Source organism: Stylophora pistillata, chromosome 1 (genome assembly GCF_964205215.1).
Source record: "Stylophora pistillata chromosome 1, jaStyPist1.2, whole genome shotgun sequence".
Taxonomy (NCBI): domain Eukaryota; kingdom Metazoa; phylum Cnidaria; class Anthozoa; order Scleractinia; family Pocilloporidae; genus Stylophora; species Stylophora pistillata.
The window spans coordinates 50,978,550-50,997,260 of record NC_142519.1 but is presented as its reverse complement, the minus strand read 5'-3'; the positions used below and the strand labels follow the sequence as shown (position 1 = coordinate 50,997,260).

The 18,711-nt window shown below is 38.1% G+C and overlaps 1 pseudogene across 1 annotated transcript; it reads left to right on the top strand.

The window, feature by feature from the left end:
• The first annotated feature begins 48 nt into the window (after positions 1 to 48).
• On the top strand, positions 49 to 12,398 carry LOC148742975 (putative pre-mRNA-splicing factor ATP-dependent RNA helicase PRP1; annotated as a pseudogene). The gene is made up of 10 exons (XR_015996784.1): positions 49 to 244; positions 1,940 to 2,129; positions 4,182 to 4,366; positions 5,672 to 6,038; positions 7,490 to 7,744; positions 8,078 to 8,336; positions 8,508 to 8,689; positions 8,789 to 8,911; positions 9,629 to 10,796; positions 11,616 to 12,398. The product of XR_015996784.1 is annotated as a putative pre-mRNA-splicing factor ATP-dependent RNA helicase PRP1 (transcript).
• The last annotated feature ends 6,313 nt before the right edge of the window (positions 12,399 to 18,711 follow it).

Sequence of the window (18,711 nt, the reverse complement as noted above, 5' to 3'; positions counted from 1 at the left end):
TAGTCTCTTTTATGATCGCGGAGACTTGTGGGATAAAGAGATCAGAACGCGTGTCTTCTGCATTCCTTAGCCGGCAAAATTCGATGGAAATCTTAGTGGCGCTTGTGTTAATATAACAGTTAGAGAACGTTTATAGGAATATTTGACTTTGATGTCCCTGCAAGATGTCGAAAAGGAGGTTAGATGTCGATGGGAACTCATCCAACTCGTTAACTACCGCGAAAAGGATTAAGGAGGAGTTGAGGTAGTCTGTGATACATATGCAAAGGACAGCTTTTCAGTTTTGATTATCGCCGAGCTTAAATTAATCTGCAGCTGGTTGTGGTACAGAGACTTAAATAAATCTATCTCTTCGATTACAGTCTTCCTCAGGAAGGCAGTGCTCTGGAAATATTTGAATCACAGCTTATCTGGTTCAATTGTGGCCGTTTCTCGAATCTGCACAGCTGTGAAATTATTATGCAAGACGGTATTTTCCAATTCTCGAAATCATAATTGACTTGCAGGAGGTTCCCTTGTGTTATATATTCTTAAGGCTACGAAATATTGGAAACGATTTTCTTGAATTGCTGTCTAAATTTGTTTCCGAATTGATTACTATTCGCGCGATAGAGAACACCTAAGACATCGAATTCCCCTCTCGTGGTTTTATTAACTCTAGTCTGAAAACTCACGTTAGGTCGATTAAATTCATACGTTGAGGCTTTCACTGGATTAACAGGTTAAAATTCTTTGCTTTAAGACAAAAACAAAAATTTAAAAAAAAAATCAACATGTAGATAAGGAATTATTTTACAGTCAGAATGTCACAAGAAACTTCCAGTAATTCAGCCGATAGTTAGGTGAGACACGGAGAGATAACATGCCTATGCAAGTGCTGTTGGAGCGTTTTACTTGCCTTGGATGGGTAATTGTTTCTGTGGCTTTGTGTAACACATACTTGTGAGTGGCTGCTACCCTTCCCTTTCTTCCTGAGGCAAGTGTTTTGTGTCAATTTACTTGATCTTCAGCTGTTTTATTGGTAGGATGTTGTAGAGGTGGATGTCAGTCACTTGGTTTTCACAGGCACTTGCTGCATCTGGTAGCCTGGAATTATGTTTCCTTAAATTTACTTTTCCATTGCCTTATAAGTAGTGTTCATCACTGTGAAGTTCCTTCTCTTATCCTTAAATTATTCCTTAGTTCATATGTATGATTTTCATTTATTTATAGTCATTTACAAACCAAAGTGTTAGGCAACCAGCATACTGCTTTAAACATAGGAACACTTAGATGCTGAGATCCAAATCCCTGAACAATTGCTTTGATTCTCTGGCTTAATAATTATATAAAATACACAAGAAACTATAATAAATTATATAAACAAAATAAAAGTTCCTTACAAAACAAATCCACATTGCTGACTCATAATACGTGTATGTAAGTGTCAAAAAGGTGATGTAAACTGTCCATAGCATCTTAGTGATTTTGTTATTGTATTGCAATGGTGTAAGGCTAACAAAAAATTGTAGAATCTTTAATAATGTCATTGTCATTCCATAAAACATCAAACCTAAACTTAAAAATGAGCTTATTGAAGTGAATTTATAAGTACAAAGGTTGGTGCAGGCGAGTTGGTACCAGGACAGGGCTTGATACCAATGGTAGCCCACTAGCCACAGACTACAGTAGAAATTCAGTTTTGAAAAGTGGTTTTTGATTTCCACTTGCCAGTTTGGCAGTAAACATACTGAAATTATCAAAACATCTAAGATGTCACTAGTCACTTGGCTAGTAAGTTGAAAAGTTAGTGTCAAGCCCTACCAGGGATAAATGTTTGGATACCATAAACCTACCCACCCCTTAAATCTAGAATGATTCAAAAGAAAATTTTCAATGACCCACTCTCAGAAGTATAGACCCACCTCCTGATGCATTTTGGTCTCTTTTCTGTTGGTAGTAATCTAAGCAATCTTCGTGGAAAGATCAATCCTTTCAGTGGGAAGCTATTCTCAGACAAATATTTTGACATTCTTAAGAAGAGAATCGAGCTACCAGTATGGGAATACGGAGAAAAATTCATGGAAACCATGAAGGAAAAACAAGCTTTTGTTCTTGTTGGAGAGACTGGATCTGGTAAAACAACCCAGGTAATAGTTACATGTAGTATTTGTTTGCTTTGACAAAGGGCAAACACTTGAAACCCTTTACAGTGAGCATTTTACATTATCAACCAATTTAATAACACTAAATTATCTCGGTAGTTTATTAGAAGTTGGGTTAAATTGCACCCTTGATCAGATGAGCTCTTGTTGGGGAAATTCCTGGAATTAGAGACAGTAAATATTTGGAAGAATTCGGGCTTCAGTTGGGCGTAACGGATGCCTCCTACATGTAGATGCTAGTTACTGTTGGTACAAATTCCAGTTGAGCGACTGTTTGAAGCTAATTGATGGAAGTGAACTAATTAACATCAAGCCAAGGTCTGTATATAATCTTAGATCAAATCAAAATTTATTACTTGACCCTCCTAAGGGGAAAATGCTTGCCACGTTGGGGGACAGCTGAATTACGTGATATTCAATCATTTTCCATTTTTAAATGTAAGCTGAAAACTTATTTATTTCGTGCAGCTTTCTCAAAGTACCCTGTCTAACAATTACTTTTATTAGTTTTACTAATTCAGTTCCTTATTAAGATCCTTATTCCTAATTAAGATCCTTATTATGGATATTCTTTATTAGTATATACTAAAACAGTTGATAGCGTTGAAGGCGCTCTCTGATTGGCTAGTCAAACTCCGAATATCCTTTGCTATTTACCTCCGAGCAACTCGAGAAAAAGTGGCGTGCCGGTTTGCATCCATGACAAGCGAATAAATCACTCAAATAACAACGAAGCAGTCCCTGAAAACAGAGAGAAAGTGACTAAATTTAGTTTGGCTGTGTTTAAAGGTAATGGTAACCGGGAGTTTATCGATAAAAACCAGTGGAAAAGGTTTTGTTTACAAATGCAAATTAATCTTGCGTAACCTCACTTGTTTACCGGAAAATCAAAGTTGAATGGTATTTTTTACAGAATGGTTTCAAATTCAGAAAGAGTTTGCAACACCATTTGAAGAAATGTCGCCACCAGAGCTAAACAAAATGTCTTCAGAAATTTTATCTGTCAGCGAAAAAACGAGACGGCAGTTTTTGCAGCAAAAAATCACTTACCGCGATTCGAGCCACGTTGGATCGTTACGCGCGGGAAAATGTTGAAATGTTGGAATCGTAAGAATTAAAATCAATTTTTGGTGGTGTATATTATCTCACTGTTTTAGTATATACTAAAACAACTATTCACCTCAGTGTCGGTGGTGGATATTTACCGAGCCGCAAAGCGGCGAGGTAAATATCCACCACTAACCACCGACACTGAGGTGAATAATTGCTAATTATTCTTATTTTTAACATACATTGTTAATATTAAAGTACATGTAATTAGTTTTATAAATTTGAATTTACTGTAGTATTCTAAGTTGTTAAGCGCTGTTGATCATTGAATGAAAATAGTGCTCTAGAAGTTATTAAATTAATTAAAATTAATTAATTAATTACATTTTAACAGATTTTTATTCCATGTTCCTTTTAAATATAGTAGGGTCTCAACTGTTGTTTGTTGTAAACTAAATGTTTACCATGCATACAAACAAAGTAAGTCTGTTCAGATTTTTGGATTGAAGAGCACCCAATCACCATTTCCTCTCAGGCAAATTTTTTTTTTTTTTTTTTTCTATTCTATACAGTTCCACTCTCTCTTTGCAGGGCTCAACACTAACTTTTCAACTTACTAGCCAAGTGGCTGGTGACATCTTAGATGTTACAACAATGTAGCATCTAAGATGTCAGTTCGTTTACTAGCCAAACTGGCTGGTGGAAACCCAAAACCACCACCCAAAACTGAATTTCTACTAGTCTGTGGCTAGTGGGCTACCATTAGTGTCCAGCCCTGCCTTGGCAGTGTAACAGACACTTTATTTTAATACTATGAAATGGTAATCATTAGGATCAACTTGTTTCTCACGATTACAGGCAGATAATACACCCAAGACCAATTATTCCTAGTCTGTGTATTGTCTTGTATGTTGCATTGTTTTGCATTAAGTGCAGTTTGTAGTGAAAAAAGAAAAACAATTTTGACAAACTTTTTTACTTTTCTAGATTCCACAGTGGTGTCTTGAAACACGCATTGACAAACACAAGTGTGTGGCTTGTATGCAGCCCAGGAGGGTTGCTGCCATGAGTGTTGCTCAGCCTGTAGCTGACGAATTGGATGTCACCATAGGTCAGGAGGTTGGGTACACAATCCGATTTGAAGATTGCACTAGTCCTTGCACTATATTGAAGTAAGGAAGACAAAGTTGATTTCATCCTTAACTCTGTAACTCTCAAGATCTGATTGTTAATTCTTACCTCTAGCTGCTTGATATTTCCTTGTTACCGTATTTATTCACTTATAAGGCGCACCATTTTTTACAAGAAAATATGCTTGTTTGATCAAAATCTGCTCAAAACTTGGGGTGCGTCTTATAACCGAGTATTTTCGTGCAACAAAATGTTGAGATCACAATTTTTAACTGAACTTTCAGTTACAAAAATGTGAGAAGAACACTAATTGTTGGTCATTAACTTTTTTAGATCTGGTGGTTATAAAAAGAACTAGGGTGGCTCTGAAAAGAGCCGTTGTGGTAGTTCTGAAAGAACTCTTTCTTATACGTCCTCCGTCAGATGACCACGAAACTAATCCCACACGAGCAGGGCTTTTTATTCTGATATGTAGCGAAGATTGCATGTAATCCAATCCTTTATTCCCTTGAATTAAAAAGAAATACTTTTTTTAGAATACTGATCAACTTCAAAAGATTAACAACAAAAGCAAACATTTACTGCAAAAGCAAACAAATGGAAATTTGCATACGTTCCTAAAAGCACATGTTCGGTAACATGATATCCATGACTACAAAACAATCGCTGGAATGACATTTCAAATTCCTGGAATCGTGTTTGTGTCGCTCACTCGAAAAGTTCCTTCTCCGAATAAACAATATGGAGATAACACTTACCCTTTTCGTCTATCCAGCCTTTCTTGTGCACTGAAACTGGCATCCTCCGTGGCATGTTGATATTCAGTTGTCGAACTGAATATCAAACACAAAGGGTCGGTTATTTGTATAAGGTCCAACCAAAAACATGTTTTTAGTCAATCAGTGGGCCTTGGGTTTCCCTTCAAATGGATCAACTTAACTAAATACAGGTAAATGTTCTTTCCACTGTGTGCTTTTGACCCTCTTGACACTGTTCACAAAAATACATGTTCCGACAAATAGGTAATTAATTTTGGTAATATAAACTAAGTTGAAATGTAAATTGGCCACCGTAAAGAGTTAGAAAACTGATGTTTCAGGATTAGCCCTTTGTCATTCACTCTGACAAAGGGCTAACACTGGAAATGTCAGCTTTTTAACTCTTTGCCGTGGCTAATTTACATTTCAACTTAGTTGATATTACCAAATTACATTATTCCCCCCACCAATGCGGCACCACAGTTTCTTTAGAAACTTACCCCCTTTGTTCAGATAAATGGTTTGGTGCTAAATTGAAGATAATGTAGAATGCAGTTTTGTTCAACAATGGCTAAAATTTGTTTAAATAATCAGACCGTTGTGCCTTGTAATAATGATGCTGATTGTACACGTGCAGGTGACAGTGCATTGGTCCACTGTTACACCTGAAACTTACAGGAGTTGTATAAAATGCGTCGGTTTTCCACAGGTTGTGCGACAGAGACATGACCTTAAGATCATAATCATGAGTGCCACCTTAGATGCTGAGGAATTTCAGGAATATTTTGATGAATGTCCACTCATGACAATCCCTGGACGAACACATCCTGTAGAGATCTTTTACACTCCTGAACCTGAACGAGACTACTTGGAGGCAGCCATTAGAACAGTGGTACAGATTCGCATGTGTGAGGAAGTGGAGGGTGACATTTTGTTGTTTCTTACTGGGCAAGAGGTGTGTGTTCAAAGTTCTTGATGCACTGTTGAGTTTAAATAGGCATGTTTTGTTTAATCCTTAAAAACCCTTTGACTCCCAAGATATCATTGGTAACTCTCTCTACTGTCTGTCGTACAATTCTTATGATGTCATTTAGGAGAATTTGGTATCTGATCAATTACCGTGATTTCCAGCTGTTTACCTGCATGGCCAATTATTGCATACAATGAACAAAAAAGTCAACAGACTACCCGCACTGGTGGATAACCAACACCTTAAAAGCTAAGGAAATTTGTACAAAACTACTTGACAGAATGCAAATTCATGGCCACATTTTGTGTGAACGATCACTCAGCGCCATGTTGATTTGTTGATTTCTCAAAAAAATCGATATCTCTGGTTCTACTGGGCTTAACAAGTCCCAAAAGCAGGAAAATTCTCTTCAGCTCAAGCTAGTGTTGACTGGAAATTTGTCACTGATGCGCCAGTTATCCTTGGTTTATTTTTGTCACCATCAAGGTTTTGTTAACACGCATGCAGATAGTAACTTCTTCGGCATGCAACTAATTGTGCGTGAAATAAACTTGATTGGGCATCATATTTCCATGCTGCTTTGTGGCACTTTTAATACAATAAAATTCACCTGAGAGGTGGAAATGCAGGTAGGTGAGAATTTTTTTCAATTCAACCACAAGTAGATTTCAAAACTGTCACATAACCCGCACCTCCCTATTACCCGCAGTGGCGTGTGTTAAAGGAAAAATGGACAGATTACCCGTGGGTAAACATCCGGAAATTACGGTAATAATCCCCTGATTGATATATTTTCTTTATTCTCATCGCTTGTCTTCTTGATATTGTATTGTCATTGTAAGGAGAAATTCTGTCTTGGTCACTCGTGGGAGTTAAAGAGTTAATTAAACTCCTAAGAGTGATAAACATCTAATTCTCTCAACAACGTCACCCCTGAATCAAACAGTTAAGGTCATGAGAATATTTAAAATGACCACAACTAAGAAAGCTCTTGATTGTTCAGAAAAAATTCTCCATGTCAGCACCTTAGGAAATGTATAAGAGAAAAACAATGCCGATGTAAGGATGTAGTGGGTTAAAGGTGCTCAAATTTCAACATCTAAATTGCATTTACTTTCAAAAATTCTTTGATTAGAATGACTGCAGAGTTGATTAACATTACATGTAGGTCTGAAATTAAGAAAAAAATCCTTTATCAGCTTTTGGTGTGTAATTGGCAAAAGTGGTGCAAGTAGATGACTTTTAGTTGCCACTTTTTTAAACTAGAACTTAAAGTGCTATTTAACCCTAGCTTTGAAGGACCATTCATTCCTGAATGACATTTTGCAACAAGTACGAGTATTGTATTAATTTTTTGCAGTTTGTATATATTTTAAACAAAGTTAAACTAAGTTAAAAGTAGCCTTTCAGCATTAGACTTTATTCTCTCCATTCAGGAAATTGAAGAGGCATGTAAGAGACTGAAGAAGGAATTTGATAACCTGGGACCTGAAGGAGGCGAGCTCCGCTGCATCCCTCTGTATTCAACTCTTCCTCCGCAACAGCAGCAGCACATCTTTTACGCTCCTCCAGCAAAACGCCCTAATGGTGCCATTAGGCGCAAGTGTGTGGTGTCCACCAACATTGCTGAAACATCTCTTACCATTGATGATGTGGTGTTTGTTATAGATCCTGGATTTTCCAAGCAGAAGGTCTGTCTTACTTCAGTATTTGATCACTGTCTACTTTTCGCAAAGTATTTTACTGTTTTTCTTGTCTCTGAACAAGCATGGGACAAAGAAAACGTTCTGAGTTCCCTTAAGGAATCCAACACCATTGGATGCAGTGTGCAGATGTAATTCCTCGAGGGGTCTTGGAACTTTTTCTCTGTCCCATGTTTGTGACAAGATCAAAAAATATCAATCGCTTTTTCTTACAAAGCTCAAAAATGTACATCTTTCTAATTCTGCATATAATTATTTTATTGTTCCTTATCAAGGTTGACTGAGTATAAACTCATTTTGTTTTTGGTTTGTCTATAATAGGTGTACAATCCCCGTATCCATGTAGAGTCAGTGTTAGTTTCTGCTATATCAAAAGTCAGTTCACAGCAAAGAGCTGGCCGTGCTGGTCGTACACGTCCTGGCAAGTGTTTCAGATTGTACACAGAGAAAGCTTATCAAACTGAAATGCAAGACAATACCTACCCTGAAATCCTGAGGTCCAACCTTGGTACTGTGGTACTACAGTTGAAGAAGTTGGGCATCGACGACTTGGTGCATTTTGACTTCATGGATCCTCCTGGTAGGTTCAGTGCTTGTGAGCAAGCTGGTACATGTGTATTAGCCCTTGATTTGTGGTGATTCCCAGAAGTGTCATTTTCTAAGGAATAGCTCAAAGTCTTGCAAGTAAAAGGTTGTGTACAAACCAAACAAAGAAAGCTAAGATTTCATTCTTTTTTTGTCAGTTTGATAGCACCAGAAACTTTGATGAGAGCACTTGAACTGCTGAACCATCCCAGTGCCAGGAGACACTCACATCACTGGGCTCCATGATGGCAGAGTTTCCACTTGACCCTCAACTTGCCAAGATGGTGATTGCCAGTTTTGACCATAACTGTTCTAATGAAATGCTCTCCATTACTGCCATGTTATCAGGTACACAGATATCAAGTCAACCTGTTAATTTATTTAAAAGTACTTTTTGATAAATTGTTATCATTATAACTTATCAATGATCCTGGCTCTGTCTGTTAGTTCCTCAGGTGTTTATTAGACCAGATGAAGCTAAGAAGGCAGCTGATGAAGCTAAGATGAAATTTGCTCACATTGATGGAGACCACCTGACCTTACTCAATGTTTACCATCCATACAAACAAAGTGAGTTTGACTTGTAACCTGTACTTACAATGTATGCCAAGCTTTCTCATGTTGTTGTTTGTACATTGTTAACTAAAACAACCACCTACTAATCTTGTCCTCTTAGTCCTTTCTATACATTATGGAACCTTGGTTTTTTTTCTCCTTGGGGAAGATTTCAATTTAAACCTTTCATTGCCAAGATCTCATTTATAATTCTTCTCACTGTCTGCCACACAATTCTTGTAATGTTAGTTTGGAGAATTTGGTATTGGATCAACTCATTGGATTCTCTATTCTCATCACTTGTCTGCTTGTTATTGTATTGAAGTTGTAAGCCGAGAAATTCTGTCTTGGTCACTCGTGGGAGTCAAAGGATTAAACTTATTTCCAGATAATCTGACAATTCAGGTTCATGAGTAACATTGCATTAATTTTACCAGTATAATGTACGGGTAACTCTTTGTTTGAGCTCTAGTGCAGAAGTTGAAGCAGTTTTCTTTCTGCAGTCTCCAGGGATTTTGTGGTAGTTTTGGGCAAGTTTAGCCATGATGTCTTCTTATACTTCTGCTGATCTAATCAGGGTTTACAAGGACCAAGAAAGGGGGCTCATTTTTGGTTGTCAGATTTGCCAGCCTTGGAAAGGGTACTTTGCTATTTGTAGGCTGGCTTGACACAGTCAAAGCCCAAAGATGTCCCAGGCTATTTCAAACAAAACTTTTTTATCCTTATTTTTAGACCATGAAGATACACAGTGGTGTTATGATAATTTTATCCGACATCATTCTCTCAAATCGGCTGATAATGTGAGACAGCAACTTACCAGGATCATGGAAAGGTTCAACTTTGCACGACATAGCACTGACTTCAACAGATTCATGTGTGTTTGAAAATTACATCAGCAATTTGGATAGTGTAAAATTATGTTTGGCCACAACAGGTTCTCTTTTGATGCTGCCAACTCGTGTACAAGTACTTTGAGTACAGAATGTCCTACCAAAATGAAGAGTGGTGAGAAATGGCATTTGTTCCCCAAACTAATGCAGTGATCTAATTTGAAGTACTTCAGACACTGACCATTAAATCTGTAAATCCTACCTACCCACCCACCCATCCCTCCCACGTTACTGTTCTGATGAGTAGGTGGCTCATTTGGAGAGGTCTGGACACTACCTGACTGTCAAAGACAACCAGGTGAGACATTACCTACCTATTCCCTTTACTTACAGCACAAAATTTCTGTATCTATAGGTTATATAGTAATAGCACAACATTGATTAAGCCCTGTTTTCATAATCATGCTGGGAAAATCCAAGCCAATCAGCAATTTCACTGTTTCCCAACTGTCCCAGATTTTGCTAACATACTAGGAGATTGACGGATGTCTTTGCCAGATTCTTGGGTACACCATTTTTCTTTGTGATGAGGGGGTACTGAAGCTAAGCAACTAGAGGACTGGTAACAAGCTAAACTACTGACATCACTGACAGCAAAAAAAAGAACTTTTCATTGTGTAGGATCACCGAAGCATCATACTGAGAGCAGATAACTCCATGGGAAGGAAACCTCGAAATGTGTGGCTTCATAGCTCAGTTGGCAGTAGGGCCAAATAGTACCTGGGAGCCATGGGATTAAATCCCATCAGTCTGAGGTTTTTCCAGGCTTCTTTTCAGCAATTCTTAAAACTCCAATACAACTGCAAGGATTATACCCTTGCTTGATTTTTATCCGCAGGTCAATTGAAATTTACTTCACCATAATTATTATTTTATCAACCATTAGGTTGTACAACTGCATCTATCAACTTGTTTGGATCACAAGCTTGAGTGAGTGTAGTACAATGAGTTTGTTTTGACCACCAAGAGCTACGTTCGGACCTGTACAGACAGAAAGGTTGACCAGTAAGGTTAGTGGTACTCAAGGGTTTCTTGAGTGTATTGTTTTGGGGTGTTTACATAATAACCCTTTGTGACTGATCTGTGAAATGTTGTCACGAGTGCAACAAAAACAAATTCAACTAAATCTTGGTCAACTGTGATCTCCGGCAATTGATGATGTTATCTTTGTTTTCATCAAGACCCACTAGGAGGATCTAGTTTCTTTTTTGCCCATTTTTTAGGTCAGGTGTCATGTTTCTCTAAGGTACAAGACCTGTTACAACAGTATCAAGCAAGATGACTTTATTAATCATGCATCAAGCTTTTTTTTTATGGTGGCTCACTTATTGCACCATGAAGAAGACCTTCTGCTGTGGTGTCAGTCTGTTTAACAATTAGATTCCATGTCGCCATGCATCTGTTCTGTTTTTGGTGACAGATGAAGTCAAAATAGTGGTAGGAACAAAGAGAGGCGCACTTGGCACTGCTGAGTGTAACTGAATGTTCTTACCACAATTTTACATCTTCTGTGATCTATGATTGAAAAGTCACACTGCAACATGAATTCTGTCTGTTTTGTATAATAATGAAGTAAAAAACTTTCAATTATGCTGTGGTGAATGTGTCTGGCCTCCAATAGACCAATCATAGTTCAGCTTACTACATGAACAACAAGATGTAGCATTATTGCAGTAAACTTGACACAGGAGTGCATCAGAACAGTGGATAGAATCAATTAAGCCTGGAATGCATAAGAGACCTTTTGGAAACCTCAGGAGAACCTATGAACCTCTTGAATGACTATTGTAAGACATTTTAAGAAAGCTTCCTGCTTGATTTTTGTACAGGTTGGTGAAGATTACACCCCAGCACTATGACCGTGTGGGAAGCCAGGCGTGTCATGGAAAGGATTATAGAGAGGTTACAGAAGAACAGATAAAACTTCAAATGAACTGTGGACAACCTCATTAAGAAAAAAATAAAACATGTGAAAGAAAGAACTTGTAAAAAGCCTTATTGCTAAGAAAATCATGCCATCCTCTTGATTTGGTTCTTTCTAACTTAAAAGTAAAACTGGATATGCTTCTGTTTTTCCTCTGTTTGCTTCCTGAGATCTTTCCACGGAAGTTTTTTCAGCTAATGACATAGAAACAGTAACATTCAAGAAAAGAATCATAGGCCATCCAAGCATGTTAAACAGTTTGCAGCTCCAAATAAAACCTGCTCCCTAAATCCTTTAGTTGCTGATTTGTAACTTGTTGCTGTAGATAGCTTTCAATCGCTTTCAATGTCTTTGTAATATTAACTTTGAAACTCCAGAGAATGATTTAACTTCTCCTTTTCAGCTGCTTTAAATATTCTTGTAAATCAGCAAAGTGTTTTCATCCATTAGTTAAGTTATTCCCTCTACCTGTTTTCTGATAGTAGTGGAGATAATGTGGCAAGAAGAAGTTGCATGTTCATTACCTCTTGGCATTCACGGGTGAAGTAATCAGCATGCATCTGAGTTCTACAAACTTGATTTGCTTCTACAGGCTTGATTTGCAGGTCAGGGATCTTGAACGGAACCTTTCCCACTCCTTGGTACATGAAACAATTGAAAAATTGCTTAATAAAATCCAAGGAACACACTTTCATTGTGTTGTTATTTTCAACTGTTTAAAAGGAAGACCTTTGGGAAAACTTCAGATATCTTCAAGTAATTTAAGCTGCTGTTACTGATCTTCACCAATGCTTTGCGCCACACATTTTGCCAGACATTGAACATTGAATGTGGCAAATCGCACGCACGTTTATTTAGCACTTTGGCCCCGGAAACGGAGGAACACATTAAATAAGCGAAAAACATCCGCCGGAAGTACAAAGTAGCGCCTTCGGGGCCCCGACAGGAAATACAATTTTTCACACTAAGCCTGTTATGGAGATCGTTTTATTTTACATTTACTTCTCTTTTCGTTAATGATACGAATAAACGACGCTCAGAGCAACCTGTAAACTGCGCAGTAATTAAACACAAAATCATTAAAATATTGTAGCAAGTTATTCTTTTTTTTCGAGATATGAAACTGCTGCAATTAAAATTGATTTACTTCATGAATATCATTTATTAGATTACCCTTACATGGAATCATAGACAATTTCTCTCAAAAACAAAATTAGACCCAAAATAATCGCAAGACAAATCGTAAGGTTACCATAAGCATAAACAACAGCTAAGCTCCCCTTGAAGTAAATATCTAACTTGAAACTTACCCTCGACAACAAGACTAATGTTAATCCTCTTCAACTGACCATGTTCGTTCACCTCGCAGCTGTATTTTGTATTTCTTTCTTGTTCAGCAACTTTGATTCGGAGTCTCACACTAGTGCTGTTTTGTACAACAGTACCATTCATTCTCCAGACAATACGAGGGGCCGGTCCACCTTCCGCCGGGCACCATAAAGATGAAGAATGGTTGAGCAGGACAAACTGAGTCTTTGCGACTTCTTTTAGGCTTGTACGAACTAAGCACAAACACAAAACTAACGAGACATCGAAATCTGTACACCTAAAACTATATATCTTCATCTTCCTACACCGACAATCGAGTATAAGACTCGGTGTCTAAAGTTAAGTACATCTACGCAAAATCGTTATTAAGGTAATAATAACCCATGATTTAGAGAAGACAGAGTATTTTAATGACTTTTTTGTGAATGTCAGCAAAGACCTCACTAAGCAACTTGACCCTTTGAACTTGTCATCTATAAACACCTTTATCACTAGAGTCACTCCTACCAGGGACAAAACTGACATGAGCTGGGAACTGGTAAAAAACAAACTGACTAAAACTGCTAACCCCAAGAAGGCTACTGGTCCAGACCAAGTATCCCCCAGGGTCCTCTCCATGATTGGTGACCCTGTTATCCACAGTCTTTTACCAATCTTCAGGAAAAGTATAGGTGACGCATCTTTCCCTTCAAGCTGGAAATTATCACGCATTAACCCCATATTTAAGAAAGGCTCACCAACAGAAGCGAACAACTACAGACCTATCGATCTCCCTCCTCAGTATCCCTGGGAAAATCTTAGAAGATGTTGTCAGTGATACCCTGAACAACCATTTGCACACACAAGGCTTGTTATCTCATAGACAGTGGGGTTTTCGGAAAAATTATTCAACTGAAAGCCTCTTACTTCACCTAACAGAGACCTGGAAAAATGCGCTGGACAAGGGCCTAAAAGTGGGCGTGCTTTTTATTGACTTTCGAAAAGCATTCGACACAGTGAACCATACCATCCTTCTAGAGAAGCTAAAGGCAATTGGGATATCTGGCGATTTGCATTCGTGGCTTACCGATTACATGTCTGCACGTAAGCAATTTGTCCAAATATCAGGATATCAGTCCGAGCACAAAACCATCACACATGGAGTTCCCCAAGGCTCAATACTAGGGCCAAAATTATTTTCAATATTTGTAAACGATCTTCCAGAATCAATAACTAGTGGTGAATTATTTATGTTTGCCGATGATACCACTATTTTTACAATTGGAAACAACATCGACGATATCATCTTAACACTCCAGTCTGTACTAGACCAGCTGTACACCTGGTGTCAATCAAACAGATTAATCGCCAAGGAATCGAAATCTGAAGCCCTGATAATTTCTAGCCAGAACTTTATTGGCCCCCTGCCACGCTTGGCCTTTGGTAATAGCTTTATTGAGTACAAAACATCATCTATCATCTAAATGTCTTGGGGTGACAATTGACAGCAAGCTATCATGGCAGGAGCACATAAAGAACGTTTGTAAGTCATTCAGCAACAAAGTTGCAGTACTGAATCGGATAAAGTTTTTACCGATACCAACCTTAGAAAACATTTATTATAAAACTATTATCCCTAGCGTTTTGTATGGCATTGTAGTCTGGGGGTCTTGTTCTTCAACCTTGACGGATGATATTGATCGAATTCATTTAAGAGCTACTAGAATTATTTACAACCTACCCCATAGCATCCACAGTGATGACATCATGAACGCTCCACACTGGAACTCTATTGTTTCATTTTACATCAGGAGACTTTTAGTTATTACGTACAATGTCTATCATGGAAATAGCATCGAGCCTCTAAATGACTTAATAGTGAAATCCGAGACTCCTTACGACTTAAGAAAATCCCTAAAAGTTAAGGTTCATAGACCAAGAACAGAAATGGGAAGATCTTCGTTTAAGCACAGAGCTGCACTATCCTGGAACCTCCTTCCCGAAGACATAAAGAACAGTTCAAACTTAACTTCCTTCAAGAGAAAACTCAGGGAAAATAAGAGAATTCTGAAATCTATCAGTTTTGCTAAAGCTTCCTGCAGCGTTTCCTACAAATCTGTTGACTTTAAATACTTTTAACATTTACTCCGTATTGTTATTAATATTTATTTCCTTTAATTGTCACTATTTACATACCATTTTCGGTCTATTCACTAATTAGGTATTTATTAATTGATAGTTTAGTTGATGCAGGTCCACATCAGGACGTAATGTCTTGCCTATCCCTCAACCTGCTTTATTAAATAAACTATGATGATGATGATGATGATGATGATCGTTACGAAGGAAAGTAAGCACCCAAACATCACTCTTTATCTAGAAGCTGGATTAAAGTTTTCAAATTTGCGGAGTTAAAGACCTGCGCATAAAAAATCCTCGCGGAATTTAATCGCGCGAAATTTATTACCACATAGAAAATCTAAAACACAGAAAAAATTCATTTACATGTAATAACAACAACATTTAATACAGGACATGCATCAACAAATATACAAATTATAAACTACTCATCCTGTAATTAATTATACAAATAAGAAAACGAAAAAAATTAAACTTGAAAGTTCTTACCTGTTTCATTCCTTACTTTTCCCTCATATCTTGTGTCCCATTGAAACAAGTATCTATGCTGAGGTGAAAATGTTATGTCCACTGGATCACCGAGTAAAATAAGGAGTGTACCTTCCACAAACTACGCCCAGTAGATTGGCAGACTGATTATAAACATCACAGATGTCAACATACTCCTCATCGGCACAAGGTGCTCCTGGCGGAAAAAAGGACTTATAGATGCCAATTCTTATTTTCACATATTGTCCGTACTCCCCTTGAAGGAGCTGAGTTCTATCAAAGTCTCGAATCATATATTGGCTGGTGTAGACCTCTGTGATTATTGCAACTATTTAAAAGAATATAGTTTCATGGAGTAAAACTGATCACACTTTGTACATTAAATAATTAACTAATGACTGTTTATCTCGTTTTCAAGCCTCTGTTATCGTGTACGTAAACGATAATGTAAACTCTTCATAAACTCTGAGATTAGCCTCATAGAGAAATTTTCCCTGTACTTTTCTAATGCACCTGTAATATGACAGGAATTTATTCTTCATAAATCAATGAGCAAGTCAAACTCCTACGTCAGTAATTAACAACTGTGTCTTCTGCAAGAAGCAAAGAACTGGAACTTTTAAGAGCTTGGTTTGAATCAGTTTTACAGACAATTCTCCCTTCGATGGACATATAGAGGCATGTTACCCTTACACGAGCCGTCTGAGCTGTTTTTAAGGTATCCACAACAGCTTGCATCCATTCTACGAGCATTGAGTCCAACTGTAGGGGATAAGAAAGATACACTGTAAGGTACAGTGTTTTCAGTTTCAAATGAAATAAACTGCGTAATCAGGTTATCGCAAATAATTGTAGCACTGCATTACACTAACTTCAGTAGCCGCGAATAGTTTTCACTCCTGAGTTGCGAGTGTACCATGACTGGCAAAGTGGCGGTTCGCCTTTAAGGTCATGTTACATAATTTCTTGTCAACGAACACGAGCAATAACTTGAAAAAAGAACACGAGCGCTTTTTTGGACAAAAAACAATAACAAGAGCGCTTTTTTGACAAAAAAAAGACCAACAAACAAACAAACAAAACAAACAAAACAAAACAAAACAAAAAGGCAAGTTAAATAAATAATATAACCTTACCAGTATGAAAACAAACACAACTGATGTCATGAAACCCGTTTTACAAAAATCGATAAATAATTAAGTTCACATGACCTCGATGCAAAATTAAAAGAAACCAAACAAACTGTTGTCACTTACAAAACCATAAACTTTACAAGTGACCTAAGGGCTCTGGGTGAATCTGAAGTGATTATTCAAGAAGCTCATAGTTAGTAGAGGGGACTGGTTAGGAGACCCAGCGAACTTCAAAGGGACATGCCTTTGTTAAAGTTTATTCGAATCACGCTCTCATGAACGTGCACAGAATCGAAACATCTACAGAGCGTTCACTGACAAATTAAATAATAAATAAATAAATAAATAAATAATGATTTAACAATGGACATCCACTGGGTGGCTATTCTTGTCCACTGTTCCAGATCGAATTGGAATTTGGAATGTTGGTTTTTGCGGAGGGAGGAAAACCGGAGGACCCGGAGAAAAACCCTCGGAGCAAGGACGAGAACCAACAACAAACTCAACCCACATGAGACGCCAGGTCCGGGAATCGAACCCGGGCCACAGTGGTGGGAGGCGAGTGCTCTCACCACTGCGCCATCCCTGCTCCCCGAATTCGAAGCATTGCAGAATACTTTCCAAGTTTTTACAGTTTTTAAGGCGTAAAAGTCATTTTTTGAGGACAGCTTACTTCATGTGATGCCAGGGGATAACTGTGAGGTGTTTGGATGCGGTTTATCCAGACTATCGAGAAGAATCAGCATATGGAAGTTGCCTACAGCAAAGGACGAGGACTCCAGAAAATGGCGGGAAGCCTGGCTTCACGAAATAACCAAAACGCGAGAAATGGATCAGAGCTTCAGAGCACAATCAAAGTACGACAGGATTTATACATGCGAGAAGCATTTCAAACCCAAGGATGTGCAAGGATGTAAGTATAAGCGTTATCTACCTTAGTAACAGCTGAAGTAATGTTTGTTTAAAATCGAAAAGTTCAGCTCGATCGCGTCCTGCGTCTTATTCGTTCATGTTCGAGTCTTTGATAATAATCTTTGCTTCTTTTACAGTTCAATCGGCGAAAGTGACAAGAAAGAAGCCTAGATTTGGTGCATTGCCTATTCTTAATATGCCTCAAAGAAGTCACGAGTTGTTGACACCGACACCGCGACCAGCAAGAACGATCATGAAAGACCTAGACGCACACATCAACACAAGTTGCTACGAACATTTTCCGAATTTTGTAAGCGGGCTACATGTCTGAAATCTTTAAATGAGTGGACCTCTAAGATGTTTCCCGATAAAGCGATATTCAAGAAGAAAGTTGAGCCCTATCTTCTGCCAGAGTTCGAAGCAATTGTGGACGATAGCCTTGCTTTTACCGTGAAAGTGTTGGGATGTTACCTAGTTGATGACCATCCACTTTCTGTAAAGGTGTTGATGCTTCTGAAATTACGATCAAACTGTACCACCATGTTATTCCTATAGATTCTACAAAGGAAGACGAGGGAGGACAGCAGTTTGCACACAATTTCTGTCTGAACATCAGTTTGGATCTCGCCGCAATCGCTCGACAGAATTAGCAGTAACTCTCTTTACAGACCTCATCCGGAAGGAAGCGGACGGAGGTAAAGCTACAGGAACGATCTTCATTGACTTATCTAAAGCGTTTGACACCATCAGCCAATCCGTTTTGTTAGAAAAACTGTCTCGCTATGGAATACAGGATAATGAACTGAACTGGTTTACGGACTATTTATTCCTCCGAAACCAGATCGCTCAATTTAAGGGAGTACTGTCAGAACCTAACCCTGTTTTCACAGGTGTTCCCCAAGGAAGTATTCTCGGGCCGTTATTGTTTTTAGTTCATTTTAATCATGTCCACAAGCCGCTCCGTTATTGTAAGATTATCACCTACGCAGATGACTCAGTAATTTTCGCATCCTCGAAAGA